General features: G+C 36.0%; 1 protein-coding gene and 1 long non-coding RNA gene across 7 annotated transcripts in view; one reads left to right on the top strand and one right to left on the bottom strand.

Annotated features, from left to right (window-relative positions):
• The window catches only part of BIRC6 (baculoviral IAP repeat containing 6), a 173,445-nt gene that overhangs the window by 125,012 nt on the left and 34,536 nt on the right, over positions 1-13,897 (top strand). The gene's annotated exons all lie outside the window — the stretch shown is intronic.
• LOC128804467 (uncharacterized) lies at positions 4,000-8,210 on the bottom strand. Its single transcript, XR_008436087.1, has 2 exons — positions 7,396-8,210; positions 4,000-6,285 (listed from the first exon to the last, which is right to left on the bottom strand). It is a non-coding gene; the product is annotated as an uncharacterized LOC128804467 (long non-coding RNA).

Below are 13,897 nucleotides of genomic sequence, written 5' to 3'. Positions count from 1 at the left end.
TTAACAAGTAGGAAAGAATGAGCAATGTAGCAGTTAAACTGTATTAAAGCAAAGCAAAACCTTGCTTTTCAGAGAAAAAAATGAAAACTACTCTTCCGTTTACAAGTTCCCAAAGAATGGGGTTACTTCTATTGAAATTTAGAACTGTAAAATCTGAGGGTTGCTATCCTTTGATTGATCAAAGCAATATGAATGTTTCCTGCTGTATTTGATTAAAACTCTATACAACACTATAATTAACAATGCTCTCCTGGATTTAAAAATAATAATTTTGCAGGCTTGCATCAGTCAGGCTCATCTTTGGAAGCGCAGTAGGATAGCAGTATGAAAGGGAAATGTGCAAAAAGAATGTCTTCTCTTTGTTAGTATTTGAGCCAGATACATTTAGTTGGGAAGGACCCCCTGAAAACAGTTTGTCTGTGTGATAACAAGGCATAATTCCAGTGCAGTAATTACTGTTGAGTTGAAAGGCAGACAGATAATTTTCACATTAATGAGTGCAAGTTGCACGTGATACTGGGTCTCTCAGTGTCACCAACACTGAGTGTCAGGAGACATAGCTAACACAAGAGAAGCAGGTTGAGAAGCTCTGAAGCTGTGTTGGGTTCTGGTACAATGCTTGTGGGACTGAAAAATTCCCTTAATGCATTTATGATTCAAACATTTCAAATATGGAGATTACTTTTTTATTATTACTGCTATTTTTATTTTCTTATTTAAAAGCTTGAAGATCAATGTAGTAGAACAGATTTGAGTCTTTCCTGATAGAGCTTTATCTAATTTCAAACTTATCTTGAATACCTGTGTCTTCTCTAGCAAGGCTGAATGGGAGTCTAGGGAGAGTAGGAAAGGGAGCAGTATCGGTAGTAATGCACATGTATATGGTATTCTGATTTTCAGACTGGTGCAACTTCTGCTGTCAAAATGTACTTCTGTGTGGAATGAGCAAGTAACTGTATTCTTCCTGTAACATGCTTGTCTGAGAAATTAGGATATTACATATAGAATGCTAACAGAATGTTCCTGGGTTCTGGCACCTGAGCAAGAGCAAGCTGTGCCCAGCACACTGATGACAGAAATTAGCAATTTTCAGGAACCCTGTAACTTACTCAGAGTTGAGTGGATACTGGTGAGACCAGATGAAGGTTACCCTTATGCTGAATTTATTCTGCCAGATTTTAGGTTTTGTTGTAATTGTTGGAATAATAGTGATCTTCACATATCTATGTGTATCTACCATACACACAAAATTAAGGAGGGAGGGAAAAGTTTTGAAATAGAAATATGTGCAATGAAGCTGCAGGCATGCTTTTTCCTTTCATTACACAGTAGGCTGGTAACTCTGTGGTATTAAAAGACGGTAAGTATTCTGGTATTGATGTGAATTTTGTATTTTGCTTACACATGTTCAATTATGTGTAATTGGCACATCCAGCTTGCAAAGCTCTTTCAGCAGATTGGCCTGTGTCACAGTTGTAAATCTATCTAGGATTTTTGTTGCTTAAGTTTATTTTGGCATCCTGCTTAATTTGCCCAAAACATACATGAACTAGATTGTTATCTATATAGTTCTAGAGAAAAGGAATATTGATCAGACAAGCAGTGCTCACATTACATTTAATCTTTTAGAAACCTCACCTTGAACCAGATTGCTCTGATATGTTCTGCAGCTTCATCTGCATCAAAGTGAGGTGATTGTGGAGTCCTTGCAAATTGTGACCACTTTAAGTGATTGCTATAATTGCTTTTTTCTTGTAGAGAAGGAAGGTTTGTCTGTCTTTGAAGAACTTTCCTTAGTATGCAAGATAGCTCTCATCACAAGGGACAATAGCTGCTGTTACCTTCACCATTTCTTGATAATTCTTTTGGTGTTTGTTTCGTGGCTTGTTATGACACTACTATGGTTTTTATTATCTTTCATTCTGTAAATGAGGTTTATTTTTGCAACATGGTGAGATTTTTTTATTATACCTATGTTTATTCCTAAGACTTAACTCATATTTACATTTGTAAAATTGATGTAGTTTTTAACTTCTGTATCATAAAACATCTAGCATGTATTCATTATCAGATATATGCACATATCACACTAAAAACTGTCATGTAAAACCTTTTCACTATTGTCATGTATACAGCATGTTTCATTTGAAAGAACTTAGGGACTCTTTCAAATATGTGAGCACTTCTCTTCTTGAATGAAATTCGCAGTAGTAAAATTTGCACTGTACTGCAAGAGGTTCCCAGTAAATGTGTGACCATATGTGACTATCTTGAGGGTCTAGATTTTGCTGATACAAGTAAGAGTTATTTGACTGATAGGTTTATGGAAGCTAATACAAGATGGTATTTGCAAGTAGGAGAGAAGAATGGCAGTATTTATAATAGTCTTTGTAGCTAACGAGGTTTACAGAGACAAGACAGTGGAAGGGAATCATGAAACAGAAGGAAGATCAAGTGACTTCTAGAACAGGGCAGAGACTATCTATTTTTAATAGGTTTGAACAGTAAGAAGCTGAGTGAAGTTGGGATTTGTCAATACCACAATATTAGGTGGTCTCTTCATGGTAAAAAATACAGTTTTCTACTGGTTTGTCCTTAAACTAGTATCTAGCAAACCCTGAGATGACTTAGACATGTTAAAAGCCAAATATCGAAAGAGGTTCGTTATCACCTTTGCCTTGGAAAACAGACCTCATAGCAAGATGCAGAATTCAGCTTGAATTCTCCTTGTTTGAATTTCTAGGTTTACAGGAAAGAGATGATACTGTAATTTTAGCTGGGGTTTGCATACATGCTCCTTTCTTAGGCACCTTTCCTTCTTTGGTGAGCAAAGATGCCATGTGATGTGGTCAGCATAGCCTGTAGTATTATATGAGCTCAGTCTTCCCTGGGTTTGACTGCTGAGAAGAGATGATGCATTTCTGTGGGAGGGCTTTGCTAAAAGGATTGTCTTTACTGACTTGACGAGAGTCCAGTATTTGCTTTCAATGCACCTTTAATAGTTTACCAAATGCTACCATATCATGGACTTGTGGATTCATTAATGTGCTGCTTTATCCTGCTGCCAAATACCTCATTGTGAACATTGTCTAATTAGTACTTTGGACAAATCTGTTGAATGTGAATGTGCTGCATTCTTTTTTCTGCCTCTTTTGATGTACCTTTGTTAGCTGAGTCCATTGAAGTCATACTGTTCAGGCCTCAGACCATGAACTACGCTAGTTGGTCTGCTGAAGATAGAGTATTTCTTTTCTAGCAATCACACTTATTCTCAAGGCATTACATGGTGTTGTTTTACTTTCTGTCAAGTTATCCAGTCCCACTGAACTGAGTACGTTGAGTACTCTGAGGCAGGTACACTGAGCTTATGCATCCATCACTGAAGGTGTGATGGTACTGCTGCAGTGTAAATGTTGAATCATCATGCAACTCTGCTTTTCCCTAGAGACTGTTGACCTTTTGCTGTGTGTAATGAGAGGTAGTTGCTATTAAGATATGTTTTGTTAGTGAAATTCTTTAGCATATATTGGATTCAATGTATAAGTACCAAAGTTGTTTATTAGAGCTCATTTAACTAAAGTTAGACTTAGGTCCACATGAGTATAGCCTGCAGGTATTACCTGTTAAGAAAGAACATGAGATTACTGTTTTAAAACAAAATGTAACCTGTATGCTGAGGTAATCTAGTGATGTTACCTTGTGACTTCCCTCTAAGGATCAAAGCCTTTGCTATAAATGAAATCAGAAGTACAATGGCAGTTTAGATAGACAGCATATAATTACTGAAATTAAAAATTCTTCTAGCCTTCATTAATGTTAATGAACTCCTTCATTGGTAAAAGAATCATACTGACCCTTTGCCACATAGAGTTATAATTTTGAGATTGGTTTTTGTCTGTTTTGCTCTTGAAGAGCTTACAAAAAAAAAGTGCAGTATTTCACTGTAATGCTGTTGTACTAGTTGAATCACGATTTTGAGAAGAGAGCTATGCACTGAAATGATACGAAATAAAACTCTTTATTTATTTCACAGAATTGACAAGTTGTAAATAACTTCAGGATCAAAATATACAGCAGTAATTTCTACCTGAATTTCACTTTTCAGATTCTTGTAATCTTTCACTTCAGAGACCCATCTCAAATATCCTGGTATTATGAGATTAAATGCAATAATATCCATAAGTATGTAGGCATAAGAAGTACATTGAAAAAATAATAATGGCAATATCTGTTCTGTAGTCTTAAATAAACATTAGTAACCTGCATAATTCCTTTAGAATGTAGCTTAGTTTTACAGAATGCTTTGGTGCTTCATATACTGAAAATAAGTATGCATTTAATAGAGACTTGCTGAAGACTGTGGCTGGTGAATAAATTTTCTCGTCTGCATGTGCTTCCTTCCAGTGCAGCCTCAGCCCTGTTTATCATTTTTTCTAGTTGAGCCTGTATTGACTCAGAGTTGCAAAACCAGAATATACCATCTTCCACCTCATTTGTCCATAAGTCAGTGTTACAGTGTGCAACTGACTGAAATATTATTGCCAAATTCATTCTCTTCTAGGTCCCTGACCTTATTCTATGCATGTTCTGGTTTCAAAGTGACTATCAAAGGCTCAGTTGGTTTAGCAGTTACCAAATTCTATACACTAACAAGCTATCACCTATATAAGGGATGTATTTCTTCACATGTCATTTTATGGAGGGACTGGATGTAGTTTTGTAGCCTAGAGGAAATTGAGCTGATATTCAGAAATGCAGCTGCTCTGTTGTTCCTCTATGGTACAGGTAAGAAAATAGTAAGAAAAGTATTTATTAAAATCAGTTTATTTTTACTTTTTCCAAGTTATTTGTTTAATGAGTTTTTAATCGTAAGCTCTCAAAAGTAATTTTCATTATAAGGTACATGTGAGATACATTCATGTATACAAAAACTTCTATGGTCTCAGACTGACTGCAACTTTGGATCTAGTTTAAAGGCATATGTAGATTTAATTAAATATGTGGAATTAGTTTCATTAATTTCAGTAGCCAAATGGTATGTTCTGTGAAGTATGCTGAAGAGTTGCAATTCTGGGCCTTAATCACAGACAGTGCAAAAAGGGAAAATTTCTTCAGGACTTGGTCCAGAAAGGGAGAGTACAGTCTTCTGGCCAAAGGTTTTCCATGCAACACTGTGAATCCTTGCATGATACGTTTTACTTGAAAATAAGCATCGGGGTGAAAACATGAGAATTGTATTTGGCTTCTGTTAAAACACATTCTAAAAATGGTGATATATAAAATGTAATTTAAGATTTTTTTTCATTTAGAGAATATGTATTAGTGTGTCATTGGAATTATTAATATGTCTTAAAATAAGTACTAAAATTATTCTTTATTTGTTCACACCACTTTAAAGTATTTTTAATTAGAAAAGCACATTATCAGTATAGCATGATGATTTCAAATACAGATTTAGTAAAGGCAAGAAAATCTAACCTTTTTCAGCTTTCCACAAGACTAACAAAAATGCTGCAGAATATAGTCAATAGTTAAAATTTTATTTATAATATTACAACTTCTAGTATAATAGCGTTCCTGTTTCCACACTTATTATACATTAGTGTAAGTTATAAGCCTAAATTATGGTGGCCTAAAAATAAAAAATCCTTTTGCCTGTTTTCTGGTCTCAGCTATGAAGAGACATACTGCACAAAACCATAGAAAGCATGGGACTTGCTTATAGTTACTCATAGATTTAGTTTATCTCTTTCTGTGTTCTGATTATTTTCAGTGTTTGCCTACGTTTCTGTCTTGCATGTTTGCTGGCAGTAAAACAGTGCTATCTCTGATCCTGCTATTCCCATTTCATCTGTTACCAACGAAATGTTGTATTTGGTCTGCCTTCATTTATGTAATTTAGCACCCTAGCTGGGCTCATAGGTACACTTTGCAGTCATTGATGCAGCACCCTTAGCCAGACACTTCACTCTGGAATGTTTTTGATACTCTTTTCAGAGAGTGGTGGTGCTTTTTTGCTTTAAATTTAGAAATCATCCTTACCATTGCAGGTCTTTACACTTTGTGCTGTACAATTGATTTTCAAAAATGTCATCAAAGTGTAGTGTAGATGTACACAAAAACAATAACAAATAAATTGAGCACAGTTCCAATAATCCCAAGCAGTGCTAAAATAGATTCTTCTTTTTCCTCTTTCTCCTCTTGCCTTTTTACATCTTCTAGTGTTGTGATGGCAGAGGTCCCCATTTTTCCTGCAAATACCTTCACCAGTATTCTGGCAGCTAGCTAGAAAAAAGAAAACAAATGGTAAATCTGGTCTGACAAACATGCAAGCTTTGATCTTTTTAAAAACAATTCTGTAGTTCTTCATACACCATTTCTTAATGCTGCATTTATTGAGTTGTATTTGTCTTTTGTTTCCTTTTTGTATGAACATGTTCATGTTAAAAATAAATGTTCTGTAGGTACAGATTTGATAGGAGTGAAAAATAGCTTGGTGCTCCAAGCCAGTTAGTATGCTTTATTACAAAAGACATTTAAAATTTATCTTAAGCCAGCTTATTTGTTTATAAAAGATGATACTAGTGAAAGCAGGTATGTGAGCATTTTCAAATACTCTGAAATGCCTGGGGAGGTTATATGCATTTTTAGCTTTTCTTAAATATTTAACTGCCACTTAAAAAAAAACAGTTGAAAATATTCATGCCTGCTATTTTCAAATATGGAAAATAGCCTCCTTAATACAGTATCACAGTTGTTTTTCACCAGTGAGCCCCAAGCAGGCAATTGCAAGTGAGATCTTATCCTTTTTCACGTTTAACAGATCAGCTTTTGGACATCCATGCAACAGTAAACATTTATCAGAAAATGTCTGTCTCTTCAAATATAAAGGTGGTTGTTATATATGCTGATTATTGCAGTATGCCACAGGATGGTAGTACTTTTATAGTAGCAACATTCTATGCAGTTTAAGAATTCAAGTAGACGTTTATAGATGCATGTATGATTTGTTATCTTTTTTTGGTTGCAGAAGTGAGGTTGACAGATCATTTCTATTACTTAGCTGCTCTTGTACTCTTAATTTGCAGTCAAATATCTTCTAGAAACATATTCCCTGTAAAATTATGTTCATTGGTGACTGGGATGTTCATCTTGAATGTATTCTGCTATGCTGTTTTAGCTTTATTGATCAGAAATTTGATGGGGATTTCTACTAGTTCAGATCACTCCAATTTACTGAAGATATACAATCATTTTATAGTGCAATAGCATCTTTCTCTCCTGGCAAACAGCTTTCATCATTATAGATTAATGTATTTCTGCTGTGAGTCTAATTAACGTCATCAGCTCAGAACATATCTTACAGAAAGGTTAAAAGAAAAAGGTATTTCTTACCCTACATTGCATCAGGAATAAAATGTCATCAGACATGCTTCTTACTCGTTGATTCGGTGGCAAGCCAGGCTTTTATCTTCATGAAGGGGCTGCTCTCCTCTCTCAGACAGACCAGATAGGAGCACGTACAGTTTCTTGATGAAGAAGTTTATCGGTGAAGATAATAATGTTGCAGAATCTTCCAAATGACTGGTGTTCTTTCTCAGTAATCCACTAAAGCAAGTGTAGTTGAAAAAACAGTAAAGCTCTTTCTCATAATGATCCTCACTGTTGACTAATTCTCATTAAAATTGAGGCTTTTTTTTTTCCTTAGCTGATGCAGAGCAACAAAATGTATGCTGTTCTGTTTTGTCTTCAAAAAAAAAAAATACAAACAGCTTCTGGTTGTATTCAGTTATACTTATTTATTAAGACTTCAGAAACACCCAGCCTTTGACTGACTCTTTGTGGCAGCCCTCTGAAGAGGCTTTCTCACGTTGACATGCTGTAATTCCAAATGCAGTGAACTACGTGCAGTCACACTATGTAATTTTAGTCCAGCCTGAGAAAGGATGAAAAGAGGTCTGCTTTGCTGGCAGTAGTTTGAACGCCGTCACCCACCTGCATTCAGAGCCTCTGGAAAGAATTCCAAGGTATTCTTCGGAGCATTGCATAACTCAGCCAGGCAAATCTGAAGAGAGGAATGACAGTGGCTTTAGTTGCACACTGTGGTGAGCTGTGACATTGATTAAACATGCACTTGGCACTTGCTGAATAAAGAAGGAGCTACGAGCCACCCTTGCAGACAGTGAGTTGCATAACAATGTGCGATGGCTCTGCTGTTTCATCGTCAGGCCGGGCACATTTTAATCCTGTACCAAGGGAGAAAGTGCAGGGTGTAAAGAGGAGCAGAGTTAACTGTACTTGGGGGTTTAAAAACTGTACTGTTTTCTGAGGAAGTGCTGCATGACAAATGGTGACATTAAAGCATTCAAGCTGAAACAGTGTTTCTGCCTTTTGTCTTTTTATGCTTTGTTTGACAGGCAATTGTTTCTATGGGAAATAAATGCTTTTCCTCTTTTATTCACCACCCAAAGAATGCAGGTTACCATGTAATTAATGAAAACACTTAAAAATAATCCTGTTCTGATTTCATAAGGGGGTATCAACAGAATTTTTTTCCTGCTTAAATCAGAGAGGCAATTTTTTCCTGGCCAATTGGAAAGGAGGGAGAACTCTGTAAAGTCTTTTCCTCCCAGTTTTTCCAGACAAAAAAAAAAAAAAAAAAAAAAAAAAGAAGCACACAATTTTAATAGCCTCTGGAAGGAGCTGTATTTCAAATAATTTTATTCAGTCACTTTGATCTATGAAGGCTACCAATGCAGTATGTTTTCATTGGTGTAGCATAGCTTCTTGCTGTGAATGCTGCTGTATTTTAAATATATCGGAAAACTTGTTTTGTAAAAAATACTTGCAATGCCAAGCAAGTCAGAATTCAAATGTACAAAAATGTACTCCTGTGTATGTTTTTGGAAAATCAAAATGCAATTTATTAGATTGAGTTTGAACAATAGGAATGTAACTGGAATATCTTAATAATTTTCCAGAACAGCATATTTTAGGAGTTACAAGGCACTGTTTGAAATTCAATGTTGAAAAATCTTTTATAGAGAAAGCAGAAAACAGTAAAATCATTGTTTTAAACACTTCCATTTTCAACTTAATTTACATTACATTTTTTCTCATTATTTTTGCAAAGTGTCTAAGTACATTTGTTAGTTTCTTAGTAACAGACAAAACTGCATATTTTGCATGTGCATTATTTTAATGGTAAATACTATGTTTGAAGTACTGTGAGTTGTATGGTGCTTGTATGTGATTTTCCCTGTATCTCAAAAGTTATGCTGCCTCAGTGAAATTGTTTGATTCTAGAATAATAAACTAATTAGGTTAAATCTCTCCATTATAACTTCCTTAAATATATATTTTCTAGTATTTATGTATGGTCTTTCCTTTCAAGCTCTTCCCTTTTTCTGAAAACACTGCTTCACCTTCAGTTGTTCTTGCAATTGTGTCTATGTATCTTGAATGTGTTTCTGTATTCATTTGGATCCACTGAGAGATACAAAGATGGGGGAGTTTTCACCTGTGTTCTGACCATTCACATTGCTGACAGCACCTAGCAATAACAGAATTTTCAAGCTGCTGAACTGTATTAACCCTCACATGTTCAAAATCAAACCCCTTCTCTTGTGAAAGAAGGAAATTGTGCAACGTGAACATTTTACTTAAAGATTTATGATACATTTGCAGCTCCACTGCAAATAACCAGCTAATTACGAGGTACCCACAGAGAGCAGCAAAAAAATCCTGAAACATTTCTTGGCCTGGTTATTACCATGGTTGAGGTCTCATTGTGGTCTGTTTTTATAATTGTGCTGCAACTGCCACTTGAGTTGCTACGGTGAACCCTGGGAAACAAATCAGTCTGGGCTGCCTTTGCACACAGGTGAGGGGCAGAGATGCCTCGTGCACAGCGTGATTCAGATGCAGCGTTTGCCGTGGTCTGATGGCGTTTCTCCCTCACATCCTGCCATTGCATTGGTACGCGTGTCTCTGTGGACATGACGTGAATGGGTTTGGGAAACAGACCCGGCCAAAAATAAATCTCCAGCGCAACACAGTAAGGATGGGGAAGTAGCTGTTTAAGCTGTCAGTGGTGGCAAAGAGTTGCTGTTTGAGAAGAAGCAAATAAAGGTTGTCAGACTTAACATTTGTCAGTTATAGGAAACTCAAGGAATTCTTCCATGTTGGGTGAAAGCTGGCATTTACAAATAACTTTGTTATAGCTACATTGCATCTCCAGTTTGAAGATAAAATTTCATGCAGGATTTCTCACATGAGTGAAGTGAATAATGTAGGTTGATTAGAAAAGGCCTTGATTTATCCATAATACTCAACATTTTATAGACGTCAGTAATAAACCCACCTGTTTTGGTGTGAACATTACATGACTAGATAGTATTTGGAGTTTGGACACTGGTGTCCAAAAACATCCTAAATTTAATTCTGTTACTTCCATCTAGGAAGAGCTTTCAAGGACTTAGTAAGACTTTGGCAACTCCTCAGTAACTGATTTATGTGGTATTCTGAGAGTAGGGCAAATTTGGTTGATCAGAGGTCACTCTGTTCATTACCGCTGAAGTCACTTCCATTGCATAGGAATAGACTTTAGGCAGTACAAATGTATGTCATATTTTAAAGATACTCATACTTCAGGGGAAGTTGCCAAGCTATCTTGTAAAAACAGTGGTATAAATTCAACAATTTGCAGTCCTGATCCTTCAATTATTATCCTGCTATACAGCTATGAGTAATGTGGTACACCCAGAACATCACAACTGCAAAAGAAGCAGGTTCTCTTAAGCGTATGTTTTCTTTTTCCTCATGTATTTTTATGAATTTGTAGAATTTGGATTTTTGTGTATGCTAAAATCATTCTATATGCTGTATTTTTTTCATTAAAATAGTATGGTTTTACTCGTATCATGTCTAAACTTTAAAATCTATTTAGGCTAAAATGGTCTCATGAAATCCAAAAGATCAGTTGCCCATGAAGACTGTTTTCCCTTGTAGTTGTTCTGAATTTTCCCTAAGATGCAGGAAATTAATTGAAATGAGGTAGCACATGTATTCTATAGGGTGATGTATTCTAGTTTTTTTCTTCAACAACCTCCACAAACTTCCCTTTATGAGGTCTGGTGATTTTTCAGTTAAATTGTAGAACAATAGAGCAAAGCTGTGTCTCTTGGGAGATGCAATAGTATGCATAAATTAAGATGAACTGGTTGGCTTAGCATAAGCAAGAAGTGGATAGCCATATTCCTTCTTTCTTCCTTAGTTTTTATTCCTTTTTTTTTTCTCTCTCCTGATAACACAGATACTGTTTTCTTTGTGGGAGATGTTAGCCTGTTTTTTATGATACAGATTGATGTGTGATGCCCTTGAGTCAACGGTGATAGGCATGGCAAGGTTTCAAAGTATTTTTTTACTCTTCTGCTGAAAAAAAGAGGAAGGACTCAGGTCTTGCATCTGAAGCAACACAAGTTATTTTTGTTTACATTTCTTACTATTATCTTTCGAGGCTCTTCTGTGTATTTCAGCTCAGCATTGACTTGATTATTTTGACACTTCAGCTATACACTTCATCTTGTTTTCCTTCTGATTTAGGAACTTCATTGTTCTTTTGGCTGTTGTCTGGGGGTTTTCCTGATTTTGTAACTTAGATGCTGACCCAAAATACCCTTGGAAAAATTCAGAATTCTCTCATAACTAACTACTGAGGTGTCTCCAGTCAGTTCCCACCTGTCAGTTTTCACTTAGCAAAAATGTTCATGTTCCAGTTTCTCCCCCTTGCTCTGAAATAGTTCTGCATTAAGAAGTCAATTAAATAGACATGAAGTAGTACCACTTCTTCTGCCACAACCCTTCCAACACCAGCTTCTCTTGGTAGTGGTCAAGCTCAATTCCTGTGACCATGTTCAGAATGGACACTGCTATTTTGTCAAGAAAAGTCCTGTGTTTGACAATTGAATAAAAGTTTAGAAAAAACAGCCTTTGGAACGTGACATGTCATGTACTTGTTTGGAGAGAAGTGTTTAAATCACTGTCTTCAAGTACTGAAGCAATTCAGAAGTCGGTGACTGATGATGAATGTTCCTGAGTTAAAGGTGAGGATTTCAGCCCAGCTGAGTGTGGTGACCTTCTGACACTAGGCAATCTTCATTTTTTTCTTCTTTACTTATACCAAAAAGAATCTCTTGTATGGGTTTTGTACCTTTCTAAAGTGGTTAGTAACTTCTGGAATGTTTCAGTTCTGATTCAGTGCTGTTCTCTGCAGCTCAAGAGAGGTTTTTTGATCAAAGAGAGCAGGTTTTTGAGACTATTCCTTCACAATGTTTAACTGTAGGCTTCATGCTTCTGTAGGAATATTAGGGCTTTCAAGTATCAGTTTTTGAGATCTCATCTTCATAAATTTTGGTGTGGTATAGGAGTCCAGTAAGTGAATATTGAGTCCTTACTGGGCAAGTAGAGTAGTGAGAACTGAGTTTAGTCCAGGAGGGTGGTTCTCAGGGAACTGCAGTGCTACCCCAGCTTCTTCTTTCTCCAAAGTCCTTAAAGCATCTTACCATCTGAGAAAGAACACATCTTGTCTGTTTTCAGATGACTGGTCTTGAAAAACAAAACCAACCTAGAGATTACTGCACTCCCAGCATCTTTTATATGTTTCTTTCCTCTGTTTTGTTATCTTTATTTGGAAATAGTTTTGAAATAAGAGGATGAAAATATTAGCCCACAAAACCTCTTATTTCCTATTGCAAGAGAATATGAATATATGCTTGTATTTTCAAAGCATTTAAAGTATCTGACTGTTTTCTAGTAGATACTGCTTTTGGATTAGAACTATAACAGAATTTTTTTAAATGTCAAAACTGATTATCCGTTCGACTGGTTAATAGTATAAAAGATTTATGAAAGAACAAATTATAAATTTGTAGTTTCAGCTCTACTGTTTTGCAGAAATTTGTTGTAATTTATGAGGAGTAATTATGTATTGAAACATCATGGCATTGAAATCTTTGAAAATTAAAAACCTAGTTGTAGGAATGCAGTAGCTTAGATTTGATTTGTAATTGGGTACTGGACTGCATGACAGATAGAGCACTTGGTCTTTTCAAGGCTGAAGCTTGCTGCAGAGAGCTAATTGGAGGTATTTTTTTTTCAGCAAATTGGTATTTAGCAAATTCACTGAGACACTGGACCTTTGCTTCAGTCTTTGTCTGTTCCTGTGCTGCACATTGTTTTATATGGCTTTTAAACATAAATTCGTGAACTGGCGGATCTTCATTGATTTTTTTTCAGCTGGTGGTATATTTTGCAGCTGCATGTACAGAGCATATCTCAGACTAGCTTGTGACCTCTGGCCCCCCTCGCTTGATCATAGTGAATTAAAGTGCCCATTAAATTTTCCAGAAGGAAAGGATTTTCATGGTTAAGATACTCAAAAAAATCAGGTAAGAAATAGGAGAGGTAAAGACAAGATTTCAGTCAGGCTTCTCCCATCCCACGTTGTTCTTCCTTCTGCTTCTCATCCACTTTTTTTTTTTTTTTTTTTTTTTTTTTGTTCCTGCTGCCTAAATGATAGAGTATTTTACTCTGGAATCAAGAGTGGGGTGGGAGTTTTGTCTGTCAGTTGCTTTTTGTGAGCCTTAAATAACAGAGGTTTTTCCAATTGATGACTAAGCTTCTGAAGATGCTTTACAGGACAGTCTGGAAAACCTAAGTAAACAAGATTTCTTCCTCAGACCGCTATGGATTTCTGGACCTTTGTGGTTACAGGATAACATCACTGTCTTGAAAGCTTGAGCAACAGACTGCTTATATATCTGTATCTGCCTCCCAAGGACCTGTTATTCTTTACTATTCCCCTTTGGATCCACTTAGACATAATTCTTCTGGTACT

The sequence above is a fragment of the Vidua macroura genome, chromosome 3 (assembly GCF_024509145.1).
Source record: "Vidua macroura isolate BioBank_ID:100142 chromosome 3, ASM2450914v1, whole genome shotgun sequence".
Classification (NCBI taxonomy): domain Eukaryota; kingdom Metazoa; phylum Chordata; class Aves; order Passeriformes; family Viduidae; genus Vidua; species Vidua macroura.
The sequence above is the reverse complement of the archived record's forward strand: the minus strand, read 5'-3'. Positions and strand labels throughout refer to the sequence as shown.